Raw genomic sequence first — 15,864 nt, 5'->3', positions numbered from 1 at the left:
GAAACAAAAAGCCTATTTAGTGAGAGAAAATATTTGCACATGATATATATGACCCATAAGGGATTAATATCCAAAATATGTATACATAGCTCATACAACTCAACATCAAAAATGCAAACATCCAGATTAAAAAAAATAGGCACAGGGAGTTCTCACCATGGCTCAGTGGGTTAAAAGCCCAATATAGTGTCCATGAGTATGCAGCTGAATCCCTGGCATCTTATGTCCAAGATTTAGTGCTAAAGAAGCCAACAAGCCAAAAATGCCAAATGGCATGGAGCAAAAAGAATCCCAACAAAAGCCAGCTCACCCTAGCCAAAAACAAGAAAGGGGAAAACTGGTTATAAAGAAAACGTTTAGACAATATCGACTTTACTCCACAGAAAAACAAACAAAAACAATTCTACTCCTACTAGCAGAAGTTGAGTGAAGAATTTAGACCATATCAGGTTGGAAAAAAGGTACTTCACCTCATTGTTAGAGTGATGTCAGAGAAAGCCAAGAAGGCATCTGGATTTTGAAGTGAATAAGGCCCAATCCTGCAGTGAGAGAATATCATAAGGAAGTGTTTACCTCCACACCCACCTAAAACAAACTCTTCCCATTCCCTACTAGATTAGTGTCAGAGGCCCAGAGTTATGACATTCACCATCACCCAGGGGTAATGAGACCATCTCCCTGGTGCATAAGTGGAAACCACATGGGCAGAAGAAACAAAGCCCTCCTACTCTTCCAAGGCAGAATAGTATTAGTGAAGGTATAGCAGGGAGCTGGTATGCCTAACTCAGTTGTCAACTGGGGCCAATTGGGGAAACTGGACTTCCATCTTTCCCTAGAAATAAGGGACATTATTCTGTAATTCCTGGCTCTATTAAAGTGGAGTCAGAGGACAACAGCTAAAACAGAACATTTAATAAATAAAACAAAATTCTCATACAATACCAAACATGTCCAAGTTTCAATGAATAATCACACACCAAGAAACCAGAAAATATCAACCTAAATGAAAACAAAAAATCTAAGGATGCCAACACTGAGATGACAGAGAGCATAGAGCTATCTGACAAGGATTTTGAAGCATTAAAAATTATTTGATGTGCAATACCAAATATGAGAAAACAAGTGGAAAAAGTAGAAATCCATACCAAAGAAAGTCTCAGTAGATAAATAGAATGTAGAGAAAACCAAACAAAATGCTAGAGTTGAAAACTGCAATAGCTTGAATAAGAACTAATTGGACATACTCAAGAGCAAAATGGAGGGAACGGAGGAATAAGCCAGTGAGCCTGTTGATAGAATAAAAGTAACTACCTAATCTGACATGCCAAGAGAAAATGAACTATAAAAATAAAATAAATAGAGCTTCAGAGATCCTTGAGACCATATAAAAGATCTAATATCCATGTCATTGGAGTCCTGGAAGAAGAGAAAAAGGGTGAGGCTGAAAAGTTTTTAAAGAAATAATGGCTGAAAATTTTCCAAAACAAGTAAAAATCATAAAACTAACAATTCAATGTTTTGAGTGAACAACTAACAGAACAGACCAAGAAAAATTCACCCTAAGACATATAGTAAAAGCTCTAAAACTTAAATACGAAGAAAAAAAAAATCTTGAAAGAAGGAGAAATTACACATTAACTAAAGGTGAAAAATACAATTGAGATGACAACAGATTTATCATCAGAAACCATGGAAGTCAGAAGGACATGGACATTTTCAAGAGTAAAAGCAAAAGAAAATTATTAGTCCAAAATCCTATACCTAGTGATATAACCTTTCACAATTAAGGAGAAATCAAAATATTCTCAGATAAGTGTAAATTAAGAGAATTTGTTGCCAGTATATTTACCTTAAAAGAATGGCTAAAGGAAGTTCTTCATACAAAATTGAAATGATAACAGAAGGAATACCAACTAGAACATCAGGAAGGAAGAAAAAATAACAGAAAGAGTAAGACTATGTGTAAATACAATAGACTTGCCTTATATTGTGGAGTTTTCTAAATTATATTTGAAGGTTAAAACAAATATTACAATACTCTGAAGTAATTTTCAATTTATATAGAGGAAGTATTTATGATAATTATAAATAGGAGAGAATAAAGGACTATAAAAGGAAATTAGTGATTGTCATGGGGTATGGATATAGATGAGAAGAGGACAGGTTGTGACTACAACGGAAGATTTTTGTCTTTTTAGGGTTACACCCATGGCATATGAAGCTTCCCAGGCTAGGGGTCGAATCGGAGCTGTAGCTGCCAGCCTACGCCACAGCCACAGCAACACAGGATCCGAGCCAAGTCTGTAACCTACACCACAGCTCACAGCAAGCCAGATCCTTTACCCACTGAGTGAGGCCAGATATCAAACCTGCATCCTCATGGATATTAGTTGGGTTCGTAACCACTGAGCCACAATGGGAACTCCATATTTCTGTATCCTGATTGCAGTAATTGTGACACAAATTTACACACATGATTAAAAATTACACAGTACTACACTGCACACTTTATAAACCATGTCAAATTTGTGGTATTTACATCATACAATATAGTTAAGTAAGAAGGTATAACCAATATGGGAAGCTGGATGAAGGCTACACAGAACCTCTCTGTACCATTTTGCAATTTCTTATAAGTGTACAGTTAATTCAAAATAAAATTTTTAAAACATTTTTCAAACTCTTCACTAAAAAAATTCCAGATATAGATGGCTTTATGGTGAGTTCTAATAAATATATAAAACAAAAAAGTTTCAACACTCATTCATTATTTTAAAAAAAAATTCTCAGAAAACTAGTACTAAAAGAGTAATTTCTCAATCTGATGAAAAGGCACCTATAAAAATTTATGGCTAACATCATTTTAATTATGAAAGATTATATGCCTTATCTTAAGGTAAAGAACAAGTTAAACAGCTCTGCTTTCACTACAACTCTACAAAATTGTTTTGAAGACATAATAGGAAGAAAAGAAACATCAAATTACAAATAAATAAAACTATATTTATCCATAGAATCATAAATACATACATGGAAAATGGTGAACTATCTACAAAAAAGCCAGTAAAATTTATAAGTGAATTTAGCAAGGTCACAAGCGTATAAGGACAATATCCAAAATCAAATTGTATTTCTTTTTTTTCCTTTTTTTGCTTTTTAGGGCTGCACTCAAGGCACATGGAGGTTGCCAGGCTAGCAGTCTAATCTGAGCTGCAACCACCGGCCTACACCACAGTCACAGCAACACCAGATCTCAGCCGTGTCTGCTACCTACACCACAGCTCACAGCAAAGCCGGGTCCTTAACCCACTGAGGGAGGTCAGGGATCAAACCTGCAACCTCATGATTCCTAGTCGGAATCGTTTTCCACCGCACCATGATGGGAACTCCCAAATTGTATTTCTATATTCTAACAAGAAATAATTGGAAGAGGAAGGAAGACTTGAAGATATGCAGAGATATACAAAGTTTGTAGATTAGAAGACTCCTTTTTTAAAATGACAGTTCTTCCCAAATTAATCTGGAAAATTAATATTAAATTAATATTCAGTGCATTCTCAATCAAAATAAAAAAACCTGTTATTTGCAAAGTTTTTCAAGAAATAAAGGGAAAACTTTAATTCTTTTTATGTTTTACTCCATGACAATACTAAAAAAAGACATTATAAGAAAACAAAATTACTAACCAATATATGCTGTAAATATCGATGCAAAAATTCTTTAAAATATATTAACAGGAGTTCCCGTCGTGGCGCAGTGGTTAACGAATCTGACTAGGAACCATGAGGTTGAGGGTTCGGTCCCTGTCCTTGCTCAGTGGGTTAAGGATCCGGCGTTGCCCTGAGCTGTGGTGTAGGTTGCAGACGCGGCTCGGATCCCGTGTTGCTGTGGCTCTGGCGTAGGCCAGTGGCTACGGCTCGGATTGGACCCCTAGCCTGGGAATCTCCATGTGCCGTGGGAGCGATTCAAGAAATAGCAAAAAGACAAAAAAAAAAAATTAACAAATTGAATCCAACTATATATAAAAACAATAATGTTTCATGACCAAGTGGAACTCATACTAGGAATGTAAGGTTAGCTTAGCATCTGAAATTCAGTCAATGTCATTTATTATATTAACAGAAGAAAAAAAAACACATATGGTCATCTCAATAGATGCAGAAAAAGGTGTGTGCTAAAGGCTCTCGAATAACCAAAACAACTTTGAATAGAAATAAGACTTACACAGCCTGATTTCAAGACTTACCATACAGCCATTACAATCGAGACCATTACACAGGTATAAAGATAAATATGTAGACCAGTGGAGCAGAACAGAGAGTCCTTAGACAGACCCACATCTATATGTTCAATTAATCTATTACAAATGTGCCAAAGTAATTCGAAGGAGAAAGACCAGTCATTTCAACAAAAGGTGCTGGAACAACTAAATAGTCATACGTAAAAAGAACAGAAACATCAACCCTTTCCTTCTAACAACTCAAAAAATTATTTCAAGATGGATTATAGGGAGTTCCCATCATGGCTCAGCTGAAACGAATCTGACTAGTATCTATGAAGACGCAGGTTCGATCCCTGGCCTCACTCATTGAGTTAAGGATCCAGTGTTGCTATGAGCTGTGGTGTAGGTCACAGACGTGGCTGGAATCTAGAGTTGCTGTGGCTAGGCAGTTACAGCTCCAATTCAACCCCTAGCCTGGGAACTTCCATATACCACAGGTGTGGCCCTAAAAAAAAAAAAAAAAAAAAATGGATGATAGACCTAAACATAAAAGTTAAAACTATATAATTTCTAGAACTAATATAGAAAAAATTACAATAATTTCACAATAAGAATAATTTGTATAATTTCCCAAGCAAAAATTGGCAGCAGGGACCATTATCAAGAGAGAAACAAGACTGAACTTTGATACTAAGTATTTGAAGTCTAAGCTAGAGCTCTTATGGGCCCTTGATAAGCCCAGATATATACACACAAGGCTGATATTCAGTAAGTACTGATACAGCCATTTCCGCTGTTAAATTGCAGAAATACTTCTTCCCTGAGCTGATAAATAGATGCTGTCGTCATTGCTCAAGTCTCCTCCCACACACATATGAAGCACATTTGTTTTCCCCTTAAACACCTAGCCAGTACTAGGGTTAGCGTTCATTTCGTCTGTCAGTACCTATGGTGTATCAATTGTTAAAACTCCCTGGCTCTATTCCGTCAGTGTGTGCCAATTCACACATATAGGCAAATATTCCTGGGAGGATGGACTTTTCAGTTCACCCTGTGGCCTAGTAATAAAAGGAAACAAGAGATGTGTGCCATTCTCTCCTATTGTTTGTAGATATTTTGCTCAGATAAACAAATGTAGGCATACCTGGTAACGATACACTTAACACACAGATGCTACTAACAGGGAAGAAACAAAAATGACAACTTCCTTCCAAGTATGAAATAAACGTTTAATTTAAGCTCATTGAATCATTTGGCGCTTCACATTTTTATGAGGCAAAGGGACTTTTGCAACACCTGGTTTAAGTTCTCTAAAAATATTTAAAGTTGAAGCTTTCACCTCATTAGAAGACCTAAACTGTCAGTGAACTAGTCTGAAAATCTCATTTGTAACCTATTGGGATCATTCCCCTTTAAGAATCCTCGGCGTAGCGCAGAAATTATCACAACATCGTAAATCAACTATACTTCAATAAAACTTATATTTAAAAAATCCTTGGGGCCATCTATCAGTTTTATCATCTGTTAGAGGAAGAAAAATGGTGATGTGCCAAGTAGGTAGTAGTTGTTTCTAATCAATGTTTAGGAAAACGGACACTGTTGCCACATATATATATTAATACAAATTAAGATGTTCCTTTTTCACCATGGCAATGTGGATATGGAGGTTCTTCTCCAGATACTTTGTACAACAATTTAAATTTTTTCTTTTTCTCTCTCCAGGTTCAAGGTCCACTTCACTGCTCATTTGCTTGCTTTGTTTTTCTTTGACTGTAGTGACACCTAATGTCAGCATCAGAGAGTACCTTCCTCTCAGCCTGACAAACTTCCCAGCTGACTGAGCTCCTCTGATTATAACCTCACTTTCTCTGCATATGGAATTCACCAGAAAAATTTGTTTGGCCATGAAAAATATGACTGAAACCGAGATAAAAGTGTTTAAAATGAAAGTAGAATTAGTACTTAAAACTATAAGAATCATACATTTTCAAAATGAGCTGTTTCTTGAAGGAAATCTCACCTTTACACAAGTATACATTTTTGGAAAATACCTAAAACACTACCATAAGTCTATCCTATTGATAGTGCTTCCTTACTGAGTTTCTGGGTTTAGTGGGCTCATATGAATAATAGTTATAATGAAAAATAAAGGAATTAATATTTATGGGAAATTAATAAAGCATAATTTTTAAATATTTACTTTCTCTTCCAAAAAAAGAAAGCAACTCTCTATACTGTCTTTTTTAATTTTAATTTTTTATTATATTATAGTTGATTTACAATGTTCTGTCAATTTCAGCTGTACAGTCTCTATGCTGTCTTATTTCTAGGAACTCTAAGAAAATTCGTCCAGAGTAGCCACATGTTTGAAAAGACACAATGCATTTTTCTGTCCCTTTTCATGTTTTCTTTGATCTAATTTTCACAGTTCTTTAAGATGAGCATTATCATTATTTCTATTTACAATAATAATTTGTCTAGCTACAAGTCAAGTATTTGAATTCAGACAATTAGAGGCTGGGAGCAGAGGACAAATGGCCTCATGATTACTGTTTCTTAAGTGACTCCTATAAGTAATAAGATATGATGATTGTTAAAGCAATGATAAAAATGTTCGACTAGGCATTATAAAAATATGTGATTGAAATCAGTGATCCCATTGTGAAGCATATAATATTTTTTTAAATTCCCTTTCATTGAACCCTATTCCACCGTTGGTGGGATTGTAAATTGGTACAACCACTGTGGAAAACAGTATGGAGATTCCTCAGAAAACTAAAAATAGAACTACCGTTTGATCCAGCAATCCCACTCCTGGGCATCTATCCAGAGAAAACCACGACTCACAAAGACACATGCACTCCAATGTTCACTGCAGCACTATTTACAATAGCCAAGACATGGAAACACCATAAATGCCCATCGACAGAGTAGTGGATCCAGAAGATGTGGTACATATACACAATGGAATATTACTCAGCCATTAAAAGGAATGATATAACAGCATTTTTAGCAACATGGATGGACCTAGAAATTATCATGCCAAGTGAAGTCAGTCAGACAATGAGACACCAACATCAAATGCTATCACTTCCATGTGGAATCTGAAAAAAGGACATAATGAACTTCTGTGAAGAGCAGAAAATGGACCTAGAAATTATCATGCTAAGTGAAGTCAGTCAGACAATGAGACACCAACATCAAATGCTATCACTTACATGTGGAATATGAAAAAAGGACTCAATGAACTTCTTTGCAGAGCAGACACTGACTCACTGACTTTGAAAAACTTATGGTCTCCAGAGGAGACAGTTTGTGGGGTGAGGTGATGCTTTGGGGGTGTGGGATGGAAATACTATAAAACTGGATTGTGATGATCATTGTACAACTATAAATGTAATAAGTTCATTGAGTAACAATAAAAAAAAAAAGATTTCCCTGTGGGCTGGCTATGTATGAGGCCCACCTCCTCCAAATATATAGCAGCACAAAGACAAGGTAATATCTCCACTAAACCAATGTCTTTCAGATAAGAGGCCTATATAAAAGAAAAATAGTAAGCAACCAACAGTATTTAGTTCAATAGTTCTGTGACGGATATAAGCAAACGTAAAATATGAAATTAAAATCCTATAGCATCTGAAACAAAACAGAGGAAAGATGAATGAGGAGCTTTAGCAGGACTGAGCATGCTAGAACATTGTTACTCATGAGGCAGGCAAAATTATGCAAAATTATTCCCCTGTACTTAGAAGAATTATAAGATGCAATTAACTTGACTTCTAGAAATAGGTCTAATGAACATTAATTTTCATTATGGATCTGTATGTACATTATTCAGCCCCTAAAAACACTAACCAAAATTGCATTTGGCTGTGTGAAGGGGAAGACCTGCCGGAAGAGCTGTAGCCTCTTTCAGGGAACATGCTTCTACTAAGATCTTTTGAAGTTATACACAAAGACATATAATTTCTCTAGAAACATAATTTATTCTTTGTCTTGGTGCTTTCACATCTGCAGCTTACGAGTATAATTTAGTTTTTACAGATTAAATCATAAGCTTTGAAACTCAAATGTATCTCATTATGAACATTTTATTTGCCATCTTAAAATTCTCCATCTTCTAATCTCATGACAATAAGGCCATATCCTACACTTCCTCTAGCTCTTTAAATGGAGCCTGCTGACACACGATCATCCAAGAGTCCTGTCCCCATTTACCCCCAGATTCCCACTTACTTCTCTCCCTCCCCTGGATCTGTGATCACTGGCTCCACTTTCTTCTTCCTTTTGCTCTTCATCCATTTGCAAACTATTTTTACATTGCTCTGAAGACTTGCCATGGCTGCATCCCAACTCTGCACACTCCATGTTAACTTTACTTACAATTTCCAAAATAGGCTCTCCCCAAACTGGGTCTGGGGAATCTGGATGGTAGTCTAGGTCCCTGATCTCCCTCCATCAGAGGAAAAATGTGTTGCCTACTGGTAAGCATAGGAACATTTTAATGGATAAAAAAGAAAAGTTACCCCCACACACAGGCTGCAGGTAAGAGCCTAACTGAACTAATCCAAAAGCTACCTTTGCAATTCTGTTTAATCTTCATAGAGCCCACAGGGCATGTACCAAGGAGTAAATCACATTTATGTACACACTATAAAAATGCTAAACATTTACCAAGTGTTTAGTTGTAATACCCTGAAGATTCAGAGACTTGAAATGCTTGATAGAAATAAAAGGGATATTATTTTGCATTGGGGGATATAGTCATTATTGACAGAGCAAGAATCTGTAGATTGCAGACAATGAATATGAGAAGCTTATAAAAAATTATGAATACATATATATATATATGTAGGTATGACTAGATCACTTTCTGTACAGTAGAAATTGATAGAACACTGTAAATCAACTATAACGGAAAAAATAAAAATCATTAAAAACTATGCTTTTAAATGTTTGGCATAAAATTGTATTGCTCAATAACAAACTCTGGAGATATCTATTCCTTTAAACAAAAGATGCTTTTTTCCCCCCAGAAATTAATAGTTTTAAAATAACTATTTGTCTCTACAGGATTTAGAAAAATAAAGGCAGATAAATATTCCCTACAGTGTATTCTTTCTCTTTCATTTACTGAATGCTTTCAAAAATCTCCTTTCTTATATGGTACAATATTCAATAGCATTAAATGAAAAAGGGAGGGTCGGAAATATTGATTGAATGGCACCATTTGTTTTTAAAATAAAAAATAGGAAGTTCCTGTAGGGGCTCAGTGGAAACAAATCCAACTAGTATTCATGAGGACAAGGGTTCAATCCCTGGCCTTACTGAGTGGGTTAAGGATCCGGCATTCTGTGAGCTGTGGTGTAGGTCGCAGACATAGCTCAGATCCCACCTTGCTGTGGCTGTAGCTCCGATTCAATCCCTAACCTGGGAACTTCCATATGCTGGAGGTGTGGCCCTAAAAGGCAAGTAAATAAAATAAAATAAAATAAAATAAAATAAAATAAAATAAAATAAAATAAAATAAAACAAAACACAGATATATACAGAGATGATGATGATACATAGATAAATAGACAGATAATAAATGGATAGGAACATGCTGAATATAGAAAAAATGTTTCCAGACAAAAACTGAAGTTAACATTAATTATTTCCCTGAGGAAAGAGACTAATACATTGGAAGATGGAAGGAAACCTACTTTCTACTACTGATATTTTTATACAGTTTTTTTTAATATATAGTCTCAGTGAGAGACAAATTGAAACACAGATGGATGCACAAATATCTGCACATACAAAGTGAATAGGTAATCATAATCCTCAATTCAATTTATGGTTAATATGACCTATTAATCTTATAAAAATATGAGTCACTGCCCTTGAAAGAATTAACCCCAAGTATGGACTATCTTGACTTATTAAAATTATCTTTAATTATATGAATTTGTATTCTGTTCCCAAATTGAATGAAATAGGAAAAAAAATCTATAATTTTGTAGCTTGGAGATTTATGTAATTACAACCAGTTATAAAGAGGAACAATTTTCTTTTGCATGTTTCACTTTATATAATTTTCTGGAGAATGACTTTAAACAGAAACTTAGAGAGGAGTTCCCATTGTGGCTCAGTGGCTAACGAATCCGACTAGCAACCATGTTGCTCAGTGGGTTAAGTATCCGGTGTTGCTGTGAGCTATGGTGTAGGTCGAAGACATGGCTTGGATCCCGCATTGCTGTGGCTCTGGCGTAGGCTGGTGGCTGCAGCTCCGATTAGACCCCTAGCCTGGGAACCTCCATGTGCTGCAGGAGTGGCCCTAGAAAATGGCAAAAAGACAAAAAAAAAAAAGAAAGAAAGAAAGAAAAGAAACTCAAAGGTATTTGAAATAATTTTTCATTAAGATTAAAATTCATTATAAGATTAAAAATACTATCCTCCATGAAATAAATTTTCTCAAATTTAGCAGATAAACAAGCAACTGCAGAAGGAGAATTTTCTTAATTTACAGTATCATCTACAGAAAATTATGAGTTGAAGGTGATGACAATTCCAAATATATTAACCATAAGAACAACTTTGAAGATAACTGCAGGTTAATTTTATGGAAAAAAATAAATAGAAGATCACATTAAGATCAAATAAATAGGAGTTCCCGTTCGTGGCGCAGAGGTTAACGAATCCGACTAGGAAACATGAGGTTGCGGGTTCGGTCCCTGCCCTTGCTCAGTGGGTTAACGATCTGGCATTGCCGTGGGCTGTGGTGTAGGTTGCAGACGCAGCTCGGATCCCGTGTTGCTGTGGCTCTGGCGTAGGCCGGTGGCTACAGCTCCGATTCAACCCCTAGCCTGGGAACCTCCATATGCCGCCGGAGCGGCCCAGGAAGTGGCAACAACAACAACAACAAAAGACAAAAGACAAAAAAAAAAAAAAAAGATCAAATAAATAAATAAAGACCAATGGTATCAGAAATATCTTCAGAAAAACACCAGCCACCTGGTATAGGAGGCAAGTTTAGCAAAGAAACTGATTAACATTAATACACACAAAGAATAATTTTTAAAAATTTGCTATGATGTGGACTTCATATTGTGGCTCAGCAGTTAATGAATCTGACTAGCACCCATGAGGATGCAAGTTCAATACCCGGCCTCACTCAGTGGGCTAAGGATCTGGCGTTGCGTGAGCTGTGGTGTAGGTCGTAGAAAAGGGCTCAGAACCTGCACTGCTGTAGCTGTGGTGTAGGCCAGCAGCTACAGCTCTGATTTGACCCCTAGCCTGGGAACCTCCATATGCCATGGGTGTGGCCCTAAAAACCAATAATAATAATAACAATAATAATAATTTGCTATGATGTATATGAATATATTTTGAAGATTTTTACTTTTGAGAATAATTTTTAATAGAGTATTTGTAATCTATTGTACAATAAAACCAATTCTGGTTCACAAATGTGTATTTCAAAAATTATTTAAAACTATATAATTCCAATGGCTTTCAGGACCTCCTTTTACTCTCAGACTTGTCCTGGTTTAAAGGACATAGTACATGGTTACGCTAATGGGAAAGAACCAACAACACTGATCAGCTCAGACGTAATTTCACTTCCCCTTTAGGACTTCACTTTCTCTTTCTCATCCTCACCCACTATCGAAATAGATGATATGCAAAAAGTTGAGCAAGGATGTCCTAATATTCTGAGATTTTTCTATAATCCACTACAAGTCAAGAACAAGGCGAAAGCTTTTCCACTCTAAGAGGAAAACTTAAGGATCAATGCCCAACTGTTTCTTTGCTTTGTAAGTGCTGGATTTAAAATTAAAATTTTAAGTTCCTTGGGAGTTTCTGTCATGGAGCAGTGGAAAAAAATCTGACTAGGAACCATGACGTTGAGGGTTTGACCTCTTACCTTGCTCAGTGGGTTAAGGATCCAGTGTTGCCAGGAGCTGTGATGTAGGTCACAGATGTGGCTTGGATCTGGCGTTGCTGTGGCTGTAGTGTAGGCTGGCAGCTATAGCTTCGATTCTACCCCTAGCCTGGGAACCTCCATATGCTGTGGGTATGGCCCTAAAAAAGAAAATAAATAAATAAATAAGTAAATAAAATGAAAAATAAAATAAAATAAATTGTAAGTTCCTTAAACTGCAGAGGGAAGGATTCTATTTCAATGTTATATTCCAACAGGTTCCCTTTGAGAATCCTACAGATGGGAGAAAGCACAATTGGACAAACACACAAATCAGTACTATAGAAAAAGAAGAATACAACCTGGCTACATGGGGGCTCCCTCAGAATCACAAGGAAGATTCAATGGGAAAACCATAAATTTACCATATCAAATGAAAAAATTACCATATAAATTTACTATATAAATTACCATATAAATTTACTATATATATATATATATATATATATCCATTTTTAAAGAACAATCGAGTTTTCGGAGAACAGTGAACAATGGCAACCTTCTTCACATAGCAAATTAACCAGCACTATGTTTAAACTAGGAAAAGTACTCTGTCTTTTAGGTCAGAAGCAAGATAGTCACTACCTCAGCTCTTTAGTAGTGCTTTTTAAACATACTGAGTATTTAGACAAAAAAAGAGAAAGAGAGAGAAGGGAGGAAGGAAGGAAAAAAATGTGTTGAACAATCCCCTAGATTTGAGATCAGCCAACCTCTTCTGTAAAAGGCCAAAGAGTAAATTTTTTTTCTTGTCTTTTTAGGTCCACACCCATGGCATATGGAGGTTCCCAGGCTAGCGGTCTAATAGGAGTTGTTGCTACCAACCTACACCACAGCAACACCAGATCTGAGCCTCATCTGCTGCCTACACCACAGCTCACAGCAATGCTGGATCCTTAACCCACTGAGCAAGGCCAGGGATCGAACCCTTGACCTCATGGTTCCTAGTCAGATTTGTTTCCACTGCGCCATGATGGGAACTCCCAAAGAGTAAATATTTTGAATATGGTCCCTGTCTTGGTACTCCACTTGGCTATTAGAATCCAAAAGTAACCATAGAGGGTATATAAGGAAAAGGACATGGTTGGGCTCCACCCAGTAATTTCTATCTATGTACACTGACATTTGAATTTCATACAATTTTCATATGCCACAAAATATAATTCTTTTGATTTTTTTTTCCCAACCAATTCAGAATGTAAAAATCATTTTTATCGCTTGGGTTATACAAAAACAGGTGGGCCAGACTTGGTGACCCTGCTATAGGTTACTTTAACAATAATTAAGTCCGAAAATAGAACTTGGAGTGTGTGTTTGGGTGTGTGTGTGAAAGAACATGAGTGTGTGAGAATATGAGTGTGTGTGTGTTTGTGTGTGTGTTCGAAGTGGGGTGAGCAGAGAAAGGCAATACTGGTGAAGAGGAAGAGAGTTTTCCCTTTTTTTTTTTGACACAACTCCACACTTTAAAAATATTCTATCATAATCATGGATTAATTATAAAATTTAAAAAACTAATTATTAAATAAATATAATCATATCTAATTGCCTTTTTTCCTGTTCTTTTTTTTTTTTTTTTTGCATGGTAAGGTCAAGGGTTTAATAGAGAGACTATAAAGAGTCATCAAATTATAAAAGTGTTAAATTTTAAAACAACATTTTTATTTCTCTCCTATCTCTTTCTCTCAGAAAAATAAAAGGCTCTTTAGTTGTTAATTATATTCCTGTAAACAGAGTAAACCTTAGGAATTTAGATTTGCTTTCTATCTAATCTGCAAGCTTCACTGACCTTTCATCAGGAACAATGGTGTACACACAGTTCCTACATTCATACCAGTTCCCCTCTCCCCCTCACCTTTTTGGGTGTTGAACTCCAGCCAAACATTAAATTACCTTGGGAAGAAAAAGGTAGAAGAGAAAAAAGCTCAAAGATGGCATTGGGCCTCATTTTGTGAGGACACTCAATCTTAATTTAGAGAAAAAGAGAAGAGACTTTTTATTGAGTGTAAGAAGCATGAGAACTGGAAAGAACAGATTTTTCAGACAAGCCTAGTTTTGTAAGTTTAAAGGAGAATCATGCTTGTGTTTCGATGCAGGTGGCACCGTCGATCAGGTGTATGTGTTTGTGTGTCTGTTTGTGTCTATAAATCCACACCCATTTTTCACCAGAAACATCCAGGAATACACTTCTGGCAAGAGCACAGACTAGTTCAGGTAAGTAAGCAAAATTTCCAAATGATTCAATCAGTGATCAAACTGTTATATTTAAAGGATCGAATTATCGCTGTTCAAAATTAAGGTCTTGAGTAAAGCAAAGGGTACATTCAATACAATGAAACGTTTCTTCTTTTAATGAACTAGATTTCCTGGTTGCCTTCATATTTTTACTTTCTCCTTATGTTAATGATGTTATAATCAACAACGACCAAAAATAACCCTTTAAATATTATACTGCAAGTAACAATTTTTTCTTCTTGTTTTCTTTTGTAGAGGATCTTCTACGTAACATTAAGTAAGTGACTTCTGTTATTTTTGAAAAAGAAAACAGTAGGGTCAGAAAATGCTAGCTACCAGTGTTTATAACACCTAACCATAGACATTTGTTTATTTGCCTCCTGAATATACTGTGGGCTGCTCCAGGGCCATGACCTTGACGAAAGTCATCTGTGTCCCCCAAGTAGCTTAACCAACGTGTCTGATACTAAAGGATCATATGTAATTCATGTTCTATTTACCAATGAAATTCCTATTCATCCAAAAATAATAATAGATAAATGGATTGGCTTTGTCATAGAATACATTTAATATCTATTTTACAATTTATCAGTGTCATCCATAAAACAAAGATCTTGACTTTTTTAAGTAGTACAATCTGACAATAATACATTATAACCTGAAATCTGAAAAAAAAAATTTAGTACTTACTCTAAATTTGGCACCTATCAGATAGGAAATTGGTGAAGTTATACTTTCTCTCTTTTGATGTAGATTCTACCTACTTATCTCTATCACAGAGAACTTTTCCTAGTGTTTCCTCTAGATTAGCTTTTTCTTAACTCTTTACTTCTAGAGATCCCTGGAATAATCTTAAGGCAATTAGGGGATCTCTTTCCCAGGAAAGAGAACAAAGGCAAATAAAATTTGACATACAATTTCAGAGATTTGTTGAGACCCCAACAATTCAATCATAGACCTTCTAGAAGCCCACAGGACCCAAGGCCCCACACTAGGTGACTGCTTCAATTTCTTCACTGCAACTTTCAGCCCAACAGTCTGCACTCCTCACAGTGGACTCCGAGTTCCAGGTTCAGCTGCCTTTATCGTCTCCTGAAATCTACCCTTTCTGTACAGTACAAGATGACGTCCCTAAGGTAAAAGATGGCATTCTGAAATGCTTTATGGTATTAATAAGTTATAGGAACTCAAACTGCTATCCTTAACAGTACCCTGTTACTGTTAAACAGTGTTTGTCAATGCAAAGAAATTTATTTACTTATTTTTGTCTTTTGTCTTTTAAGAGCCAAACTGTGGCATATGGAGGTTCCCAGGCTAGCGGTCGAATCAGAGCTGTTGCCCCAGGCCTACACCACAGCCACAGCAACACCAGAACTGAGGCACATCTGCTACCTGCATCACAGCTCACGACAATGCCAGATCCTTAACCCACTGAGCAAGGTCA

Source organism: Phacochoerus africanus, chromosome 11 (genome assembly GCF_016906955.1).
Source record: "Phacochoerus africanus isolate WHEZ1 chromosome 11, ROS_Pafr_v1, whole genome shotgun sequence".
In the NCBI taxonomy this organism is placed as follows: Eukaryota; Metazoa; Chordata; class Mammalia; order Artiodactyla; family Suidae; genus Phacochoerus; species Phacochoerus africanus.
This window is presented reverse-complemented; position numbering follows the sequence as displayed.